Consider the following 20,072-nt stretch of genomic DNA (forward strand, 5'->3'; position numbering starts at 1 on the left):
ACCTGAGTGACAGGTGAGCGAAAAGCTGCGCCCTGAACCAGCGACAGCTTCTAGAACCTGTGGCCCGCTCCACAGCCTTGAACGCTGGTGCTAAGTGGCAGGGCTGATAGTGGTTTGCTGAGGCGGGGCAGGCACAGGACACAGCCCTAACCCCTAGCCCCCTGGGGTAACCTCTGTAGAGACTCAGCCAGCGCAAGCAGGCTGCACACTGACGTGGCTAACGAGAGAATGAGCAACCATGGGAAAGCAGTGACAGTTTTTGGAGCCTGGCGCCAGCGTCCCAGTCAGAAAACCTTGGCGCCGGGCTTTGGATTGGGTGCAGGGGAGCTGAGCACAGCATCCTGAGACACCACAAACACGGGACGCAGCCCTAGCCCCCAGAAGTGACCTCGGGGGAAGCCCAGCCAGTGCACGCAGGCAGCACAGCGATGCTGCTGACAGGAGGAGAAGTGACCAGGAGGCAGTGATTGGTTTTGGAGCCTGGAGTGCTGCGTCCCAGCTGGGGAACCTTGGCGCTGGGCTTTGGACTGGGAGCAGAGGAACTGACCATGGCTTCTGAGACAGCACATGCACGGGATGCGGGCCTGACCCTCGGGGGCAATCTCGACCCAGCTAAGGCACACAGGCTACACGCCCCTCGGGAATATCAGATAAAACACTCATCACCAAGCAAAATAAGTAACTTTGTCTATATTCCTGGGTGCTACTCTCTCCTATCTATCTGATCCCTCCCCTCCCCTTCCCAGGCACCTACATTAACACTGGAATTTCCCGGGCCAGAGAGTGAAGTGCTCTGTGGTTTTTGATTTTTGTTTGTTTGTTTTGTCTTTTCCTAACCCATTCTCCTGGCCTGAGAGAAGCAGCTACAAAAAACCCAGGATCCAAGAATCCTTCCCTCACTTCCCGAAATTGGACTAAAAATACAGAACCAGCTCCAGTCTTGGGCTTTCATACCTACAGGGAACAAGGTGGCTATTATAATGCAAAGGCAATTCTGACAGTGATCTGACTGTAATTGTTTTAGCGGATTACTGGAAAGACAACTTTCCCAGGTCTGATATCTCTACCTGTTAAACAGAGCCCTCACTGACCCACAACAGGGAACTGAGGGATGAAGCTCCACCCAAACCACTTAACTTCCTGCCATAGGGGTCTGAGGAGAGTGACATCTACCGATCTGTAGAGGTACATGCATTGGGTGCCTAAAGTACAGCTGCAGAGCCCACCCACCAAAGTGCTTTAGGAATAGAGACACACCTACCTCACTGGCACTTGGGGGAAACCTGTCAGCATCCTGCCCCCCCGGAATGTGACCTCCTGTGGCTACTAGAATCTGGTGCACACAACTATCACCACTACTCCTCTAAGCGAATAGGTGACAGTCTACCCCACACACTTAAAAAAAAAAAAAAAACAACTTAGTGACCCAAAATCAGATTCTACTCAAGAATAGTGAATGGACTCTTAAGCTTATATTTCTGGTAACAGCCCAAACCAGCTGGTAAGAGGACATAAGTGATTCAAAGGCTACAACAATCAAGACAGCGCAATCTAGTAGCCCATCTACGTATACTGAAAGAAAACAAAACAAGGTAAGACTGAGTGAGCAAATATAAAATAAATCATTACAATAACTTAGTGATGGCTTGGAGACAGCAGTTGATATCAAACCACATAAAGAAGCAGACCATGATTGCTTCTACAACTCCCCAAATTAAAGAATCAAAATCTTTCCCAAATGAAGATACAATCCTGGAATTACCAGATGCAGAATATAAAAAATTAATTTACGGAATGCTTCAAGACATCAGGGATGACCTCGAAAATGAAATAAGGCAATCTACAGAAAAGGCCAAGGAACACACTGATAAAGCAGTTGAAGAAATCAAAAAGATTATTCAAGAACATAGTGGAAAAATTAATAAGCTGCAAGAATCCATAGAGAGACATTATTCAGAAATCCAAAAGATTAACAGTAAAATTACAGAATTAGACAACTCAATAGGAATTCACAGGAGCAGACTTGAGCAATTGGAATGCAGAGTGGGGGAGGTGGAGGATAAGGCAATTGACACCAATATAGTTGAAGAAAAATCAGATAAAAGAATTAAAAAAAATGAAGAAACCCTAAGAATCATGTGGGACTCAATCAAGAAGAATAACTTGCATGTGATTGGAGTTCCAGAACAAGAAGGGATAACAGAAAATACAGAGAGAATAGTTGAAGATCTGTTGGCAGAAAACTTCCCTGACAGCATGAAAGACGAAAGGATATCTATCCAAGATGCTCATCGAACCCCATATAAGATTGATCCAAAAAGAAAATCACCAAGACGTATTATCATCAAACTTGCCAAAACCAAAGATAAAGAGAAAATTTTAAAAGCAGCCAGGGATAAAAGAAAGGCCTTCTACAAAGGAGAATCAATAAGAATAAGTTCAGACTACTCAGCAGAAACCATGCGGTCAAGAAGGCAATGGGATGATATATATAGAGCATTGAAGGAGAAAAACTGCCAACCAAGGATCATATATCCAGCAAAACTCTCTCTCAAATATGAAGATGAAACTAAAACATTTACAGATAAACACAAGCTTAGATAATTTGCAAAAACCAAACCAAAGCTACAAGAAATACTAAAGGAAATTGGTCAGAAAATCAATAACATCAGATACCAACACAACACAAGGTCACAGAACAGAACATCCCGATATCAACTCAAATAGGGAAATCATAAAAACAAATTAAGATGAATTTTAAAAAGAAAAAAATGCTCAAAACAGGGAATTATTGAAGTCATTATGTAAAAGATCACAATAATCAAAAAGAGGGACTAAATACAGGAAGCATAGAACTGCCATTTGGAGAGGAAAACAAGGCGATATAGGACGATACAAGTTAGGTTTTTACTTAGAAAAATAGGGGTAAATATTGAGGTAACCGCAAAGAGGTCTAACAATTCCATAACTCAAAATAAAAACCAAGAAAAACATAACGACTCAGCAAATATAAATTCAACTACTATGAAAATGAGTAACACACAATTTACAAAGAAAAACATCTCAGCAGAAAAACGAAAGTGGAAAAATGAAATTGTCAACAACACACACAAAAAGGCATCAAAATGACAGCACTAAACACATACTTATCTATAATTACACTGAGTGTAAATGGACTAAATGCACCAATAAAGAGACAGAGAGTCTCAGACTGGATAAAGAAACACAATCCGCCTATATGCTGCCTACAAGAGATACACCTTAGACTTAGAGACACAAACAAACTAAAACTCAAAGGATGGAAAAAATGTATCAAGCAAACAACAATCAAAAAAGAGCAGGAGCAGCAATATTAATTTCTGACAAAATAGACTTCAAACTTAAATCCACCACAAAGGATAAAGAAGGACACTACATAATGATTAAAGGGACAATTGGCCAGGAAGATATAACCATATTAAATATTTATGCATCCAATGACAGGGCTGCAAAATACATAAAACAAACTTTAACAGAACAAAAAAGTGAGATAGACACCTCCACAATTATTGTAGGAGACTTCAACACACTACTTTTGGAGAAGGATAGGACTTCCAGTAAGAAGCTCAATAGAGACACGGAAGACCTAATTGCTACAATCAACCAACTTGACCTCATAGACTTATAGAGAACACTCCACCCACCAGCTGCAAAGTATACTTTTTTTTTTTTCTAGTGCACATGGAACTTTCTCTAGAATAGATCACATATTAGGTCATAAAACAAACTTTGCAGAATCCAAAACATCGAAATATTACAAAGCATGTTCTCAGACCACAGGCCATAAAAGTAGAAATCAATAAGAGAAAAACCAGGGAAAAGAAATCAAATACTTGGAAACTGAACAATACCCTCCTGAAAAAAGACTGGGTTATAGAAGACGTTAAGGAGGGAATAAAGAAATTCATAGAATGCAATGAGGATAAAAACACTTCCTATCAAAACCTCTGGGACACAGCAAAAGCAGTGCTCAGAGGTCAATTTATATTGATAAATGCACCCGTACATAAAGAAGAAAGAGCCAAAATCAGAGAACTGTCCCTACAACTTGAACTAACAGAAAGTGAGCAATGAAAGAATCCATCAGGCACCAGAAGAAAACAAATAATAAAAAGTAGAGCTGAACTAAATGAATTAGAGAACAGAAAAACAATTGAAAGAATTAACAAAGCCAAAAGCTGGTTCTTTGAAAAAATTAACAAAATTGATAAACCATTGGCCAGACTGACTAAAGAAATACAGGAAAGGAAACCAATAACCAGAATAAGAAACGAGATGGGCTGTATCACAACAGACCCAACTGAAATTAAAGAATCATATCAGATTATTATGAAAAATTGTACTCTAACAAATTTGCAAACCTAGAAGAAATGGATGAATTCCTAGAAAAACACTACCTACCTAAACTAACACAATCAGAAGAAGAACAACTAAATAGACCCATTACAAAAAAAGAGATTGAAAAGGTAATCAAAAAACTCCCAACAACAAAAAAAAAAAGCCCTGGCCTCGACAACTTCACTGCAGAGTGCTACCAAACTTTCAGAGAAGAGTTAACACCACATCTCTGACCAGCGCCTGATCTTTAAAATCTATATGATTCTATTCAAACTCAACCACAAAAAGACAAACAACCCAATCAAAAAGTGGGCAAAGGATATGAGCATGCACTTCACTAAAGAAGATATTCAGGTAGCTAACAGACACATGAGAAAATGCTCTCGATCATTAGCCGTTACAGAAATGCAAATTAAAACTACAATGAGATTCCATCTCACTCCAACAAGGCTGGCATTAATCCAAAAACACAAAATAATAAATGTTGGAGAGGCTGCAGAGAGACTGGAACACTTCTACACTGCTGGTGGGAATGTAAAACGGTATAACCACTTTGAAAATCTATCTAGCATTTTCTTAAAAAGCTAGAAATAGAACTACCATATCACCCAGAAATCCCCCTCCTCGGAATATACCCTAGAGAAATAAGAGCCTTTACACGAACAGATATATGCACATCCATGTTTATTGCAGCACTGTTTACAATAGCAAAAAGCTGGAAGCAACCAAGGTGTCCATCAATGGATGAATGGTTAAATAAATTGTGGTATATTCACACAACGGAATACTACGCATCGATAAAGAACAGTGACGAATCTGCGAAACATTTCATAACATGGAGGAACCTGGAAGGCATTATGCTGAGTGAAATTAGTCAGATGCAAAAGGACAAATACTGTATAAGACCACTATTATAAGTTCTTGAGAAATAGTATAAACTGAGTAGAACACATTCTTTTGTGGTTACGAGGTGGGGAGGGAGGGAGGATGGGAGAGGGTTATTTACGGGTTAGTTAGTAGATAAGAACTACTTTAGGTGAAGGGAAGGACAATACTCAATACAGGGAAGGTCAGCTCAACTGGACTGGACCAAAAGCAAAGAAGTTTCTGGGATAAACTGAATGCTTCAAAGGTCAGCGGAGCAAGGGCGGGGGTTTGGGGACTATTGCTTAAGGGGACGTCTAAGTCAATTGGCATAATAAATTCTATTATGAAGACATTCTGCATCCCACTTTGAACTGTGGCATCTGGGGTCTTAAATGCTAACAAGAGACCATCTAAGATGCATCAATTGGTCTCAACCCACCTGGATCAAAGGAGAATGAAGAGCCCCAAGGTCACACGATAATTACGAGCCCGAGACAGAAAGGGCCCCATGAACTAGAGACTTACATCATCCTGAGACCAGAAGAACTAGATGGTGACCGGCCACAACCAATGACTGCCCTGACAGGGAGCACAACAGAGAACTCCTGAGGGAGCCGGAGATCAGTGGGATGCAGACCCCAAATTCTCATAAAAAGACCAGACTTAATGGTCTGACTGAGACTAGAAGAATCCCAGCGGTCATGGTCCCCAAATCTTCTGTTGGCCCAGGACAGGAACCATTCCCGAAGACTACTCATCAGACATGGAAGGACTGGACAATGGGTTGGAGAGAGATGTTGATGAAGAGTGAGCTACTTGTATCAGGTGGACACTTGAGACTGTGTTGGCATCTCCTGTCTGGAGGGGAGATGGGAGGGTAGAGAGGGTTAGAAACTGTCAAAATGGTCACGAAAGGAGAGACTGGAAGGAGGGAGCGGGCTGACTCATTAGGGGGAGAGTAAATGGGAGTATGTAGTAAGGTGTATATAAGCTTATATATGACAGACTGACTTGTTTAGTAAACTTTCTCTTAAAGCACAATAAAAATTATTTGAAAAAAAAAAAAAAAAAGCATGACAAAATGGCTCCAGCAAGTCACCAAAATAAAGAACCAGGAAACCTTCCGGAGAAAGAAATGGCAATGGAACTACCTGATAAAGAATTCAAAAGACTAATATAAAAGGCTCCCCAAAAGATCAAGAAAGAAATCAAGGAAAACATACAAAACCAAGAAAACATAGACAAAATCAAGGAAAACACAGAAAAAGCAATGGAAGAATTTAGGAAAACAATATAAGAACGAAATAACAAAATAAATAGACAATTAGAAATCATATAGATACAGCAACTAGAAATCCAAAAGATTAACAATATAATTTCAAAATAGACAACTCAACAGACGGATACAGGAGCAATATTTAGACAATGGAATACAGAATCAGTGAATTTGAAGACAAATCTCTTGACACCAATTTGTTTGAGGAAAAATCAGAAAGAAAAAAAAAGAATAGTGAACAAAGCCTAAAACTTATGTAAGACACTATCAAGAGGAAAAATTTGTGTGTGATTGGAGTTCCAGAATAAGGGATGGCAATGGAAATCAGAAAGAATTGTTGAAGTTTTGCTGGAGGAAAACTTCCTTAATATCATGAAAGACGAGAAGATATCCATCCAAGAAGCTCAATGAACTCCATACAGGACCGACCCCAAAACAAAGTCACCAAGACATATCATAATCAAATTTGTCAAAACCAAAGACAAAGAAAGAATCCTGAGAGCAGCTCAGAAAACATAAAAAGTTACGTACAAGGGTAACCAGTAAGACTAAGCTCTGATTACTCAGCAGAAACCAGGCAGGCAAGAAGGTAATGGGATGACATATATAAAACCATGAAAGAAAAAAAAAATGCCAACAAAGAATTACATATAGAGCAAAATTATGTCTCAAATAAAACCAGAAAAAAAAAAAAAAACAAACCCACTGCCATCAAGTCGGTTCTGACTCATAGCGACCCTATAGGTAAGAGTAGAACTGCCCCATAGAGTTTCCAAGGACTGCCTGGTGGATTTGAACTGCCGACCTCTTGGTTAGCAGCCGTAGCACTTAACCACTATGCCACTGGGGTTTCCATCTCTCATATACGATGGCAAAATTAGGACATTTCCAGATAAACTGAATTTAAGGGAATTTGTAAAAACCAGACCAAACTTAGATGAAATATTGAAGGGAGTCCTTTGGATAGAGAACCAACAACATCAGACAACAACCAGAGTCTAGGACACAGGACAGCATCAGCCAAATACCAACCGAGAAAAAGAATTCTTAAAAATAAAACTAAGTTAAAGACTGAAGACAGGCAACCAGAGACATCAATCTGTAAATGATGACAATGTCAAAACAAAAGAGTGGGGATAAATGGTGTAGTTATAGAACTTTCTTATGGAGATGAAGTCAAGGCTATATCAATAAATAAAAGACTGGTTTATTCTTAAGGAGATAAAGATAAATTTCAAGATAACCGCAAAGAAAATTAGTAAACCTACTCATCAAAATAAAAACGAAGAAAAATATAAAGACTCAGTAAGCACAAAATCAACAACAACAAAAGAAATAAAAAGAAAATCCACAAACAAAAAGAACTCAGTGCAGAAAACTAACTGGAACAAAGAAATCTTCAACACCACACCCACAAATAGTACAACAAAATAACAGCAGTAAACTCATACCTATCAATAATCACACTGAATGTAAATGGCTTAAATGCACCAGTAAAGAGACAGACAGTGGCAGAATGGATAAAAAATATGACTTATCAATATGCTGTCTACAAGAGACACACCTTAGACACAAAGACATAAACAAACTAAAGTTGAAAGGATGAAAAAAATATATCAAACAATACCAAAAAAGAGGAGTGACGATAGTAATCTCTGATAAAATAGGCTTTAAGGACTTAATCATAATAAATATATACACAGCCATTGACAGGGCTGCAAAATACATAAAACAAACTCTAACAGCAATGAAAAGAGAAATAGGCAGTTCCACAAAGTAGGAGACTTCAACACGTGACTTTCAGTAAAGAACAGAACATCTGTAAAGAAACTTAACAAAGACGAAGAAAATCTAAATGCCACAATCAACTGACTCGAACTCATAAATATATATAGAACACCCCATCCACCAGCAGCAAAGTACATTCTTTTCCAATACACATGGAACATTCTCCAGGATAGACCACGGTTTAGGCCAAAAACCAAGTTTTAATAAAATCCAAAACATCGAAATAATACAAAGCATTCTCCCTGATCACAGCATCGTAAAAGTAGAAATCAATAACAAGAATAGCAAAAAAAAAAAAAAGACAGAAACTGAATAACACCTTGCTTAAAAACCACTGGGAAACAGAAAAAATCAAAGATGGAATCAAAAAATTCCTAGAATCTAATGAGAATGAAGGCACATCTTAACAAAACTTTTGGTACAAACAAAAAAACAGTGCCTGGAGGTCAATTTATAGCAATAAACACGCACATCAAAAAAGAAGAAACTGCCAAAGTCAAAACATTAACCTTTCAACTCGAACAAACAGAAAGAGAGCAGCAAAAGGAGCCCACAGTCACCAGAAGAAAGGAAATAAATTCGAGCAGAAATATATGAAATAGAGAACAGAAAAGCAATAGGAAGAATTAGCAACTAGAAGTTGGTTTTTTGAAAGGATCAACAAACTCCACAAACCACTGGCCAATCTGACAAAAGAAAAGCAGAAGAAGAAAGTAACTCAAATTAGAAATGAAATGTGTGACGTTACGACAGAATCAACTAAAATAAAAAGGTCATAACAGAACGCTAAGAAAAAATTATACTCCAACAAATTTGAAAAACTAGAGGAAATAGACAAATTTCTATAAACACACTACCTACTTGTCTTAGTCATCTAGTGCTGCTGTAACAGAAATACCACCAGTGGATGGCTTGAACAAAGAGAAATTTATTTCATCATGGTAAAAAAAAAAAGTAGACTGGAAATCCGAATTCAGGGCGTCAGCTGCAGGGAAAGGCTTTCTCTCTCTCTCAGCCTTCTCATCAATCTTCCCTTGGTCTAGGATCTTTTCTGTGCAGGAACCTCATGTCCAAGGACATGCTCTGCTTCTTGCACTGACTGCTTTCTTGGTGGTATGAGGTTCCCAGTGTTTCTCTACTCACTTCTCTCTTTTATATCTCAAAAGAGATTGGCTTAAAACTATCTAATCTTATAGATTTCATCAATATAACTGCCACTAATCCATCTTATTACATCATAGTGGTAGGATTTACAACACATAGGGAAATCACATCAGATGACAAAATGGAAAATGGTAGACAATCATACAATGCTGGGAATCATGACCTAGCCAAGTTGACAGATATTTGGGGGGGACACAATTCAACCCATGACACTACCTAAATTAACATAAATTGAGGTATAAAAACTGAACAGACCCATAACAAAATAAGAGATTGAAGAGGTAATAACAAACAAACATAAAAAAGCCCAGGCCCAGACAGCTTCACTGGAGAATTCTACCAAACATTCAGAGAAAAGCTCTCACTAATACTACTGAACTACTTCAGAGTATAGAAAAAGAAGGAATACTCCTGAATTCATTCTATGAAGCCAACATAACCCTGATACCAAAGCCAGGCAAAGACACCACACACACACACACACACACACGCACAAAAAAAATTACAGACCAATATCTCTCATAAATACAGACACAAAAATTCTCAGCAAACTTCTAGCCAATGCAATTCAACAGCACATCAAAAAGATAATAGTTCATGACTAAGTGAGATACATATCAGGTATGCAAGGATGGTTCAACATTACAAAATTAATCAACGTAATCCACCACATAAATAGAACAAAAGAAAAGAATCACGTGATCATCTCAATTGATGTAGAAAAGGTATTTGATAAAGTTCGACGCCCATTCCTGATAAAAACCCTCAGCAAAATAGGAATAGAAGGGAAATTCCTCAACATAATAAAAAGGCATTTATACAAAACCAACTGCCAACATTGTTCTCAACAGAGAGAGGCTGAAAACATTCTGCTTGAGAACAGGAACCAGACAAGCACTCCCTTTATCACCACTCTTATTCAACATTGTGCTGGAAGTCTTCGCTAGAGCAATAAGGCAAAAAAAAAGAAATAAAGGGCATCCAAATTGGTAAGGGAGAAGTAAAACTATCCCTATTCATGGATGATATGATCCTATACATAGAAAACACCAAAGATTCCACAAGAAAGCTACTGGAACTAATAGAAGGATGCAGCAAAGTAGGAGGATACAAGATGAACATAGAAAAATCAGTTGGATTCTTCTACACCTGCAAAGAGAATTTTGAAAAGGAAGTTAGTAAAACAATATCATTTACAATAGCCCCCACAAAGATAAAATACTTGGAAATAAATCTAACCAAAGACGTAAAGACCTATACAAAGAAAACTACAAAACACTATTGTAAGAATCCAAAATTCACCTACATAAATGGAGAAACACATCATGCTTATGGATAGGAAGACTCAAAATTTAGAAAATGTCAATAGTACCCAAAGCAAACTGTAGATATAATGCAGTGCTGATCCAAATTCCAACAGCATTCTTTAATGAGATGGAAAAACTAACCATCCACTTTATATGGAAAAGAAAGAGACCTGGGGTAAATAAAGATGAACAACAAAGTAGGAGGCATCGGACTACCTGATATCAGAACCTACTATATAGCCACAGTAGTTAAAACTGCCTGGTCTGGTACAGTGACAGACGCATAGACCAATGAAACAAAATTTAGAACCCAGACATAAATCCATTCACCTATGGACAGCTGATTTTTGACGAGTGGCTGAACTCCATTAAATGGGAAAAAGACAGTCTCTTTAACAAATGGTGCTGACAAAACAAGAGCCCATTTGTAAAAAAATGAAACAGGACCCATAACTCACACCATACACAAAAACTAACTGAAAATGGATCAAAGACCTAAATATAAAATCTAAAACTATAAAACTCTAGAATCGAGACAATTCTAGATACCCTAATATGAGACATATTTAGAATACAATCCATAACTAAATATGCACAAATAGCAGAAGATGAACTAGATAAATGGGACCTCCTAAAAATTAAACATTTATGCTTATCAAAAGATTTCTTCAAAAGAGTAAAAAGAAAACCTACAGACTGGGAAAATTTGTTTGGCTACGACATAGTTGACAAGGGGCTAATCTCTAAAATTTATAGAAAACTTTAACATCTCAGCAACAAAAAGACAAATAATCCAGTTAAAAAATAGGCAAAGAATATGAACAGAAACTTCACTAAAGAAGGCATTCAGACTTCTAACTCATAAAGGAATAGTCCTAATCCTTAGCCATTAGAGAGATGTAAGTCAAAACTACAGTGAGAGGCCATCTCACCCTGACACTAATAAAAGAAAAAGAACAGAAAATAGCAAATGCTGGAGAGATTGTGGGGAGATTGAAACTCTTATACACTGCTGGTGAGAACATACAATGGTACAACCACTATGGAAAACAGTATTATTGCACTTCCTTAAAAACCTGGGAATAGAAATACCATATGACCCACCAGTCTCACTCCTAAAGAAATAAGACATATGCACACCCACGTTCATTTCAGCATTATTTACAATAGCAAAAAGACGGAAACAACCTAAGTGTCCATCAATGGATGAATGAATATTCTAACTGTGGTACATACAATGGAATAAAAGACGAATCCACGAAACATCTCACAACATGGATGAATTTGGAAGACATTATGCTGGGTGAAATGAGTCAATTACAAAAAGACAAATATTGAATGAGACCACTACTATAAAAAAAATAAGAAAAGGTTTATACAAAGGAAAAAAAAAAAAAAACTCTTTGATGGCTACCAGGGATGGAAGGGAGGGAGGGAAAATTACTAACTAGGTAGGAAAAGGCAATACACAATATGGGGAAACTCAGCAAAACATGAACACGGTGTGGGAGGATACTGAGAGGGATGCAAGAAAAATAGGCAATGATAATTACTATAGCATAGACAATCCTGCAACAATAGTATTAACAAACACCAATTTACTAATGGATACATAGGTAGATAGATATGCCAAAAGCTGTGGGAGGATGTAATGGAATACGCCCACCTGCAGATACAGATTTGGTGGTGGATATTTCTACATACATAACTGTTGTTATTAGGTGCACTGGAGTCAGTTCCAACTCATAGCGACTCTACATACAACAGAACAAAACACTGCCTGGCCCTGCACCATCCTCATAACTGTTGTTGTGCTTGAGCCCAGTGAGCTGAGCAGCCACTGTGTCAGTCCATCTTGTTGAAGGTCTTCCTCTTTTTCACTGACCCTCTACTTTACCAAGTATGATGTCCTTCTCCAGGGAATTGTCCCTTCTGGTAACATGTCCAAAGTAGGTGAGATGAAGTCTTGCCATCCTTGTTTCTCCAAGTGACTCAATCTCAGAGACATAAAATCACTAAATTTACATAAATCGGATATTTACACCTATTTATTCTCCAATTTCTACCACCCATCTGTCTGTTTGTCATACTGTGGTGGTTTGGGAATTGCTGTGTTGTTGGAAGTCCTGCCACTTGATATTTCAAATACCAGCAGGGTCACTAATGGTGAACAGTTTTCAATGGAGCTTTCAGACTAAGACAGACTAGGAAGAAACACCTAGAAATTACTTCCAAAACTTAACCAAAGAAAATCCTATGGATCACAACAGAATACTGTGTGATGTAGTGCTGGAAGGTGAGCCCCTTAACACTGACAGACATTCAAAATACACAGTGGCCGCAACAATGGACTTGGCATACCAACAATCATGAAAATGGCACAAGGCTGGGCAAAGTTTCATTCTGTTGTACATGGGGTTTCCATGAGTTGGATCTACTCAATGGAAACTAAAAGCAACCACAATTCTTTAAGTTACTCTAGCTCAGAGACATGAGATCACTAATTAACATCGAGGAATTCATCAGTGACAAATTATATTTGACTTGGGAATATTTTTCTTTCCTGCTACGTCCCACGAAAGAATTATTTTATCGTATTTCTTTAGTAATAATAATACTTGACACCTACATGGTGTTTCGGGGCCCTGGTGACACCTACACGGTGTTTTGGGGTCCTGGTTAAGACATTGCCTACTAACCAAAAGGTCAGAGGTTCAAATCCACCAGCCACTCCTTGGAAACCCTATGGGGCAGTTTTCGTCTGTCCTATAGGGCTGCTATGAGTCAGAATCGATTTGACAGCAACAGGTTTGGTTTTAGTTTATATGGTGTATTATACGTTTTGTCATCCCATGTACAGACAAACTCTGGTTCTATAAACAATATTACTTATATTGGAATATACATAGCAGACAAAAGTCATGAAGGTGTGACATGTGTGTTTAATGTCAAGGAGTTGAACAAATGTATAAATCCTGTGATGATTTTATTGCTTTAGATGTAAAGATATAAAAATGTTAAGATATAATCATCTTTATCCAAAACCAAAAACCAAACTCATTGCCATTGATTTGATTCCGACTCAGAGTGACCCTATAGGACAGAGTAGAACTGCCCCATAGAGTTTCCAAGGAATGCCTGGTGGATTCAAATTGCCAACGTTTTGGTTAGCAGCTGTAGGACTAAGCCACTACACCACCAGGGTTATCCAGGTTCAAATATTTTATCCAGGATCAAATATTTTCAGAAAAGCTAGCCTATAATAACAAGGCTTTGAGGGAAGCGCCCTCCTTTTCTCCTGTAGGAAATCATAGTGATTTTTCTTTGTTGTCTGCTTGAGATATTTCAGTACTGTAAAGCTGCTATTATAGGTTTCCAGAAGACTACCCTCCTGGATGGCCCTTGAACGAGTTACGAGGAAGACCGGGGGAAGCTGAGCTTCAGAACCTAAAGGATGAGTATTTGTTGGATTTAGGACGTATCCTGTGATAAAAATACAGATGTCCTTAGGACTAGAAATAAGAACATGTTGGAATGCCCAGCTTGTGGTCTGGACAAAAGTAGGTAGCAGTTAGGTGTGGTCAGAGAGAGAAACTGAGTGACATAGAGCAGCAAGCTTTGGATGGCAGTGCCCTTGCTGGATCTAGATACTGGCTTGGAACATAAAAGCTGAGCTTCACTGGCTAAAGGCAGAAGTTATGAGTGCTGGAAAAGAAAACTGAATCAAAGGAAATAAGTGGAAGAAGCTAGAATAGTGTAATCATCCAAGAACAAAGAAAAAGGGTATTCAGGTGATTCAAAGCCTGGGGGTTGGGATGTGGGTCTTTAAGAATCACAGAAAGAAATTTTCACCTCATCTAAGAAAGCAGGGATTAGCAGGACCCAAGAAAACTAAAAGAACAGTATGACTGAGGATGCTCAGCTGAGCCACCAAAGGAATGACTCCTAGGGCCAGAATCTGAAAAAAAAAAAGTTTTACAGCAAGTTTCTGAAAATCCCCCAGGTCAGACAAGTTTTTCACAATCTAAAAAAAAAAAAAATTTTTTTTTTATTTTTTATTGGTACAGGCTATATAGCATTGCCTGGCGTTCAACCAAGATAAGGCTGGACATTTCTTACTCCCAAACTGGAAACAAAGTTAACAGAGGAGTCTTCTGCGTATTAATGAGGAATTGAAATGTGTTAACTCTTCACATCTACTAGCTAAAATAGCTTAAAATAAAACTTTAGAGGAAATGGTTTTCGAACTTCGCTTTTTAGAGTTTTAGGACTTTTTGGAGTTCCTTAGAAACCACCTTGGACAGCAAAAGAAAGGCTTGGCTGAATCCACACCCCTACTTTTTTTTTTAAATACACTTTATTTTTCAGAACATTTTTAGGTTTACAGTGTGGGAAAAGTACAGAAAGGTCCCGTATACCCCATCTTCCCTCTGCACACAGTTCTGCTACTAACGTCTTGCATTAGTGTGGTACCTTTGTTACAATTGATGAACCAATATTGATGTGATGTTATTAACTCAAGTTCATAGTATACGTTAGGGTTCGCTTTTGGTGTTACATAGGTCTGTGAGTTTCACAAATGCATCATGTCATATACCCACCGTAACAGTATCATGTAGAATAATTTCACTGCCCTGTGCTCCACCTATTCATCCCCCCCCCACTTTAATTAGAGAAGCTCACTTTGTCTTTTTTTTTAATACCTAAGAATTTGCTATGACAAGAATCAAATAATTTCTGAAAAACATCTATGCCATACTCTAACTGGAAACTGATCACAATTGTTTGTTCTATTCAACAAGAGACAATTCATTGCTTGGGAGGAGACAAAGCACTCTACTGGATCCAAAGACTATTTCCGGGGCCCATCTGTTAATGCAAATGTGGTCTTTCAATTTATAGCCCGTTGGTTGCAGTACTGGCTGTAAAAATCGTGAAGGAATGGAGTGGAGGCTTAGGAAAAGGTAGAGGCCTAGGATAACGGTGCAGCTGCTGACTATGGCAGTGATACTCAACATGTCTTAACTGCAATAGCTTTATCCACATGAGTGAATAAATCGAAAGGGAGAGAAAGACTAAGCATTTTTTTGTGGAATCTGGCAAAGGTCTTCTTAAACAAGGTTTTGTAAACTTCTTAGAAGGAAGCTTACTACACTATTTCATCAAAAATATTAGTCCAAAAGGTTATTTTCTGGAAAAACGATCTCCATGAAGTCAGCTATTTAAGTGTTTCCGTCACTTTTCCAGTTTTCTGAGGTTTAGTGACCCATCCTTAATATGCTAAATAGGACAAAAAAAGTGGCGATGTACTTTGAGGCAGACTTTTGCTTCATCAGAAGTTAAGATTAACTTTTGAACAAAGACCAAGTTGGACAAGAGTCTTTTCAATTTTGGAAATATTTGTGGGAAGGACTGGAAATAAAAAATGACAAGTGAATGAGTTGGAAATTACCACAGTAATTATACAACTTTGAACTTACCATCATAAATTGTAGATACTTGTTAGAATGCATACTACAGTTTCAACAAAGGAATACTAATGGGCATCATAAATCTTAAGCTGGAGCACTCAAGTCTTTAAAACAAGCACTAGACCAACCAAAGAAAATATTTTAAATGGGCAATGCTAAATGAATCAAGCCCTTCTCAAGTAGCACGGTTCTTCTGGATCTCATGGTCTGGACCACACCATATGTTTTTTGCACATGTTAAAATCCTATTTGTGAGTATTAGTAATGGGGCAAAAAGTAATAATGAGATATAACATTAAGGGTGTAATAAAGTTCTAACATTGTTGGAGCAATGATAGACAGTAGAAAATAAGTAGGATGTTTTTAAAAGAACAGTAAGGGAAGAAGGAATTACAAGACACCTGGATCTTTATTATAAAATGCTCCATACAAAAAGAGTAGTCATTTATTTTTTCCTAAAATCCGTTACAGAAGTAAATCTAGAAGCTTTAAAATATATAATGGCATAATCACTAAGTATTTGAAAAGTAATAAAATAAATCTATAATATGTATACTCTATAATATGTTGTTCTTGTTAGTGCCGCTGAGTCTGTTCCGACTCACAGCGACCCTATGTACAACAAAACGAAACGCTGCCCGGTCCCTGCACCATCCACGCAATTGTTGCTATGCCTGAGCCCATGTTGCAGCCACTGTGTCAATGATCTCAATGAGGGAATTCCTCTCTTTCGCTGACCCTCTATTTTACCAAACATGGTGTTCTTCTACAGAGACTGGTCCCTCCTGAGAACATGTCCGAAGTACCTGAGACAAAGTCTCACCATCCTTGCTTCTAAGGTGCATTCTGGTTGTACTTCTTACCAAGACAGATTTGTTTGTTCTTCTGGCAGTCCATAGTATATTCAATATTCTTTGCCAACACAGTAATTCAAAGGCATCAATTCTTCTTCAGTCTTCCTTATTCACTGTCCGGCTTTCACATGTATATGAAGCAATTGAAAATACCATGGCTTGAGTCAGGCACACCTTACTCCTCAAAGTGACATCTTTGCTTTTTAACACTTTAAAGAGGTCTTTTTGCAGCAGATATGCCCAATGCAATACGTCATTGGATTTCTTGACTGCTGGGTCCATGGGTATTGATTTTATATCCAGGTAAAAAGAAATCCTTGACACCTTCGATCTTTTCTCCATTTATCATGATGTTGCTTATTGGTCCAGTGGTGAGAATCTTTGTTTTCTTTATGTTGAGGTGCAATCCGTAGTGTAATCTTTGATCTTCATCAGCAAGTGCTTCAAGTCCTCCTTACTTTCAGCAAGCAAGGTTGTGTTACCCACAGATCACAGGTTGTTAAGGAGTCTTCCTCCAATCCTGAGGCCCCATTCTTTTTCATATAGTCCAGCTCCTCGGATTATTTGCTCAGCATACAGATAGAATAAATATGGCGAAAGGATACAACCTTGATACACGTCTTTCTGGATTTTAAACAATGCAATATCCACTTGTTCTGTTCAAACAACTGCCTCTTGGTCTATGTACAGGTTCTTCATTAAGTGTTCTGGAATTCCTATTCTCCCCAGTGTTATCCATAAATATGAAATAATATATATAATTATAATATCTAAATTATTGGACCAATGGACAAGAATCAAACACTTGACATACATGATGAGGCTACACACTCCTTCAGAAGAACACGTTCTCTCTATTCTGTGGTCCGCTTGCATTAGTCACTAAGCATAAGGGGAGTAAAGAAATTGTTTTGAGACTATGAACAACAAACTAAAGTCTGCCTAAATTGTCAGCACTGTTATTATAGATGCAAACAGAGCATAAATTACTTGGTTTGATTGAGTTTCCCATTTTCCTTCCTTACCAGTACAATGGAATGGCTATTTTAAACCATTTAAACCCATTTCAGCTTTTTCCCCCCAGATGCTATGTGTTTGTGATGAGAAATCTGGCACAGTTCACCAGGGAGGTTTACATTTTTGGCAGCCTTAGATGAGAAAGAGAGAGAGAAGGTGGGGGCAGATGCATAGGTAGAATTCATGATGCTGAAACTTTTAGAAAAAAAAGGGGGAAATGCCTTTGCTAACTCAATCATGTTCTGCTGACAGTAGCCAAGCCTTGGGGAAAAGGAATGCATTTAGGTGATTCTTTTCTCTATTAACCTTCAGGCTGACTCCAAGTTGGATTTTCTTCTTTTACTCGACATGGCACAGTGAGCCTGATTTCCCCTCATTCTTTTGGGAGGAACCTAGCTGTTCCCCCAGCTTTAGGATCTGTGCAGAATAGTCCTGCAGAACAGCCAGAGGCTATCCCAGACTTCCCCACACTGGGTGTTATTTCCACATGCCCCCCAAAAGAAGAGCAAACAGCCTCTTTGTACTTTTTACTTTTCCCCTGCTGCTTGAAGTGTTGAGGGTCTACCTCTAAAATTCTGTGATTGTTTGTGTTTTTATATATCAGTAAATAGTCAAGTGCATTTTAATTTGTGAATGTGAACAGAATTCATCAGTCTTCTTCCTTTGACTCTCGAGTTTTGTTTTGTTTTTCTCTTTAACTTCTAGCTCAATCTATAAAAAGGTCTAGAGCCTTGAATGTTATAGCCCTTAATAAAGTTATGTTGGATTAGAGAGTGAATCTCTGTAAGACCATGACAGCATGCAGCTTAACTCAGCAGAGATCAGCTATGTTGCTAACCCCCTGGGCCAGGCCCTCTCAGGACAAATGGATCTGAACCTTTTCCCTCTGTAACACAAGAACTAGGAAGGCTCTTTTTGCTTCATTACACTGGTGGTGGAGCCAAACAAGAGCACATGAGCGGGAGGGAGAGGAGGAAGGCCGTTAAAAAGACAAAGAACTTCCATGTGATAGGCCCTTTGGCTATGTCAATTCATCAGCAATAATGTCAGGTGGGATGTGCTCAATAAGAGTTTGCTGTTGATTAATGACCTTTTGATTAATTACAGAAAATGGGCAAGGGTATTGAATAAACAGTTTGTTTACGCATGCTATTGATTTCAGCTATAAGTCTTCAGTTCTTCAGAGACTGAGAAGTCATTTCTCAGGAGAATAGCAAAGGAGTCACTGGTGCTCTCTGCAGTGTCCGGTAATTCACAAAGGGAAAGTCACAAAACGTTAACAGAGTTCTCCTAAATAGTGTCCTCACATGCAGTGCTCACCCACAAGGGAGACGGCCCAAGAGGAAACTAACTAGGGAAACACAGACAATCGGTTTTCATCTGAAGTTGGACTTTCATCTGCAAAGCTGTTACCATGTGTGGGTCTGAAAATCCAGATACTGCTGTCAGGAGATAGTATGCAAGTGATTTCTTGTCGAGTCAACAGCTGATTTTATGAAGCTCTGATTTGATCGAGTGAAATCCTCTATGAGATGCTGACGTTGATCTTTTTCTTTTTTTTTTTCCTACAGGGAATACACGTAAACAGTGACAAATACTATCTTCTTTAAAGAGCTTTTCAGTGAAAACATCGATTCACAATTACAGTTTTCATGTTAATCTCACACATCAAAATATTTCACATTTGTTCTTACTAATTAATGTTTCAAGTATATCAATGTAAAAAAAAAAAAAAAACATTGTTTACAGCCTAAATTCCCAACATTTTGTTGTGTGAAGACCATGTTTTAAATATTAAAAATTTCATGTACCACCACAAATTGTAATCAGTAATTCGTTTACTACTCCTTGACTGGGAAATTATAGAAGCAGAAAGGTGTGGATAAACTCAGCAGTGTTTTTAATGCATTCGTATTTTGTTCATGGTGAAAGAAATGAATGATATATCAAT

At 38.2% G+C, this 20,072-nt stretch overlaps 1 long non-coding RNA gene across 1 annotated transcript in view; it reads left to right on the top strand.

The window, feature by feature from the left end:
• The window catches only part of LOC126085781 (uncharacterized), a 128,371-nt gene extending 108,634 nt beyond the window's left edge, over positions 1-19,737 (top strand). The window contains exon 5 of the long non-coding RNA XR_007519350.1: positions 19,693-19,737. This is a non-coding gene — a long non-coding RNA (uncharacterized LOC126085781). The remainder of the gene's footprint in view (positions 1-19,692) is intronic.
• Positions 19,738-20,072: the final 335 nt, after the last annotated feature.

The sequence above is a fragment of the Elephas maximus genome, chromosome 1 (assembly GCF_024166365.1).
Source record: "Elephas maximus indicus isolate mEleMax1 chromosome 1, mEleMax1 primary haplotype, whole genome shotgun sequence".
Lineage (NCBI taxonomy): Eukaryota > Metazoa > Chordata > Mammalia > Proboscidea > Elephantidae > Elephas > Elephas maximus.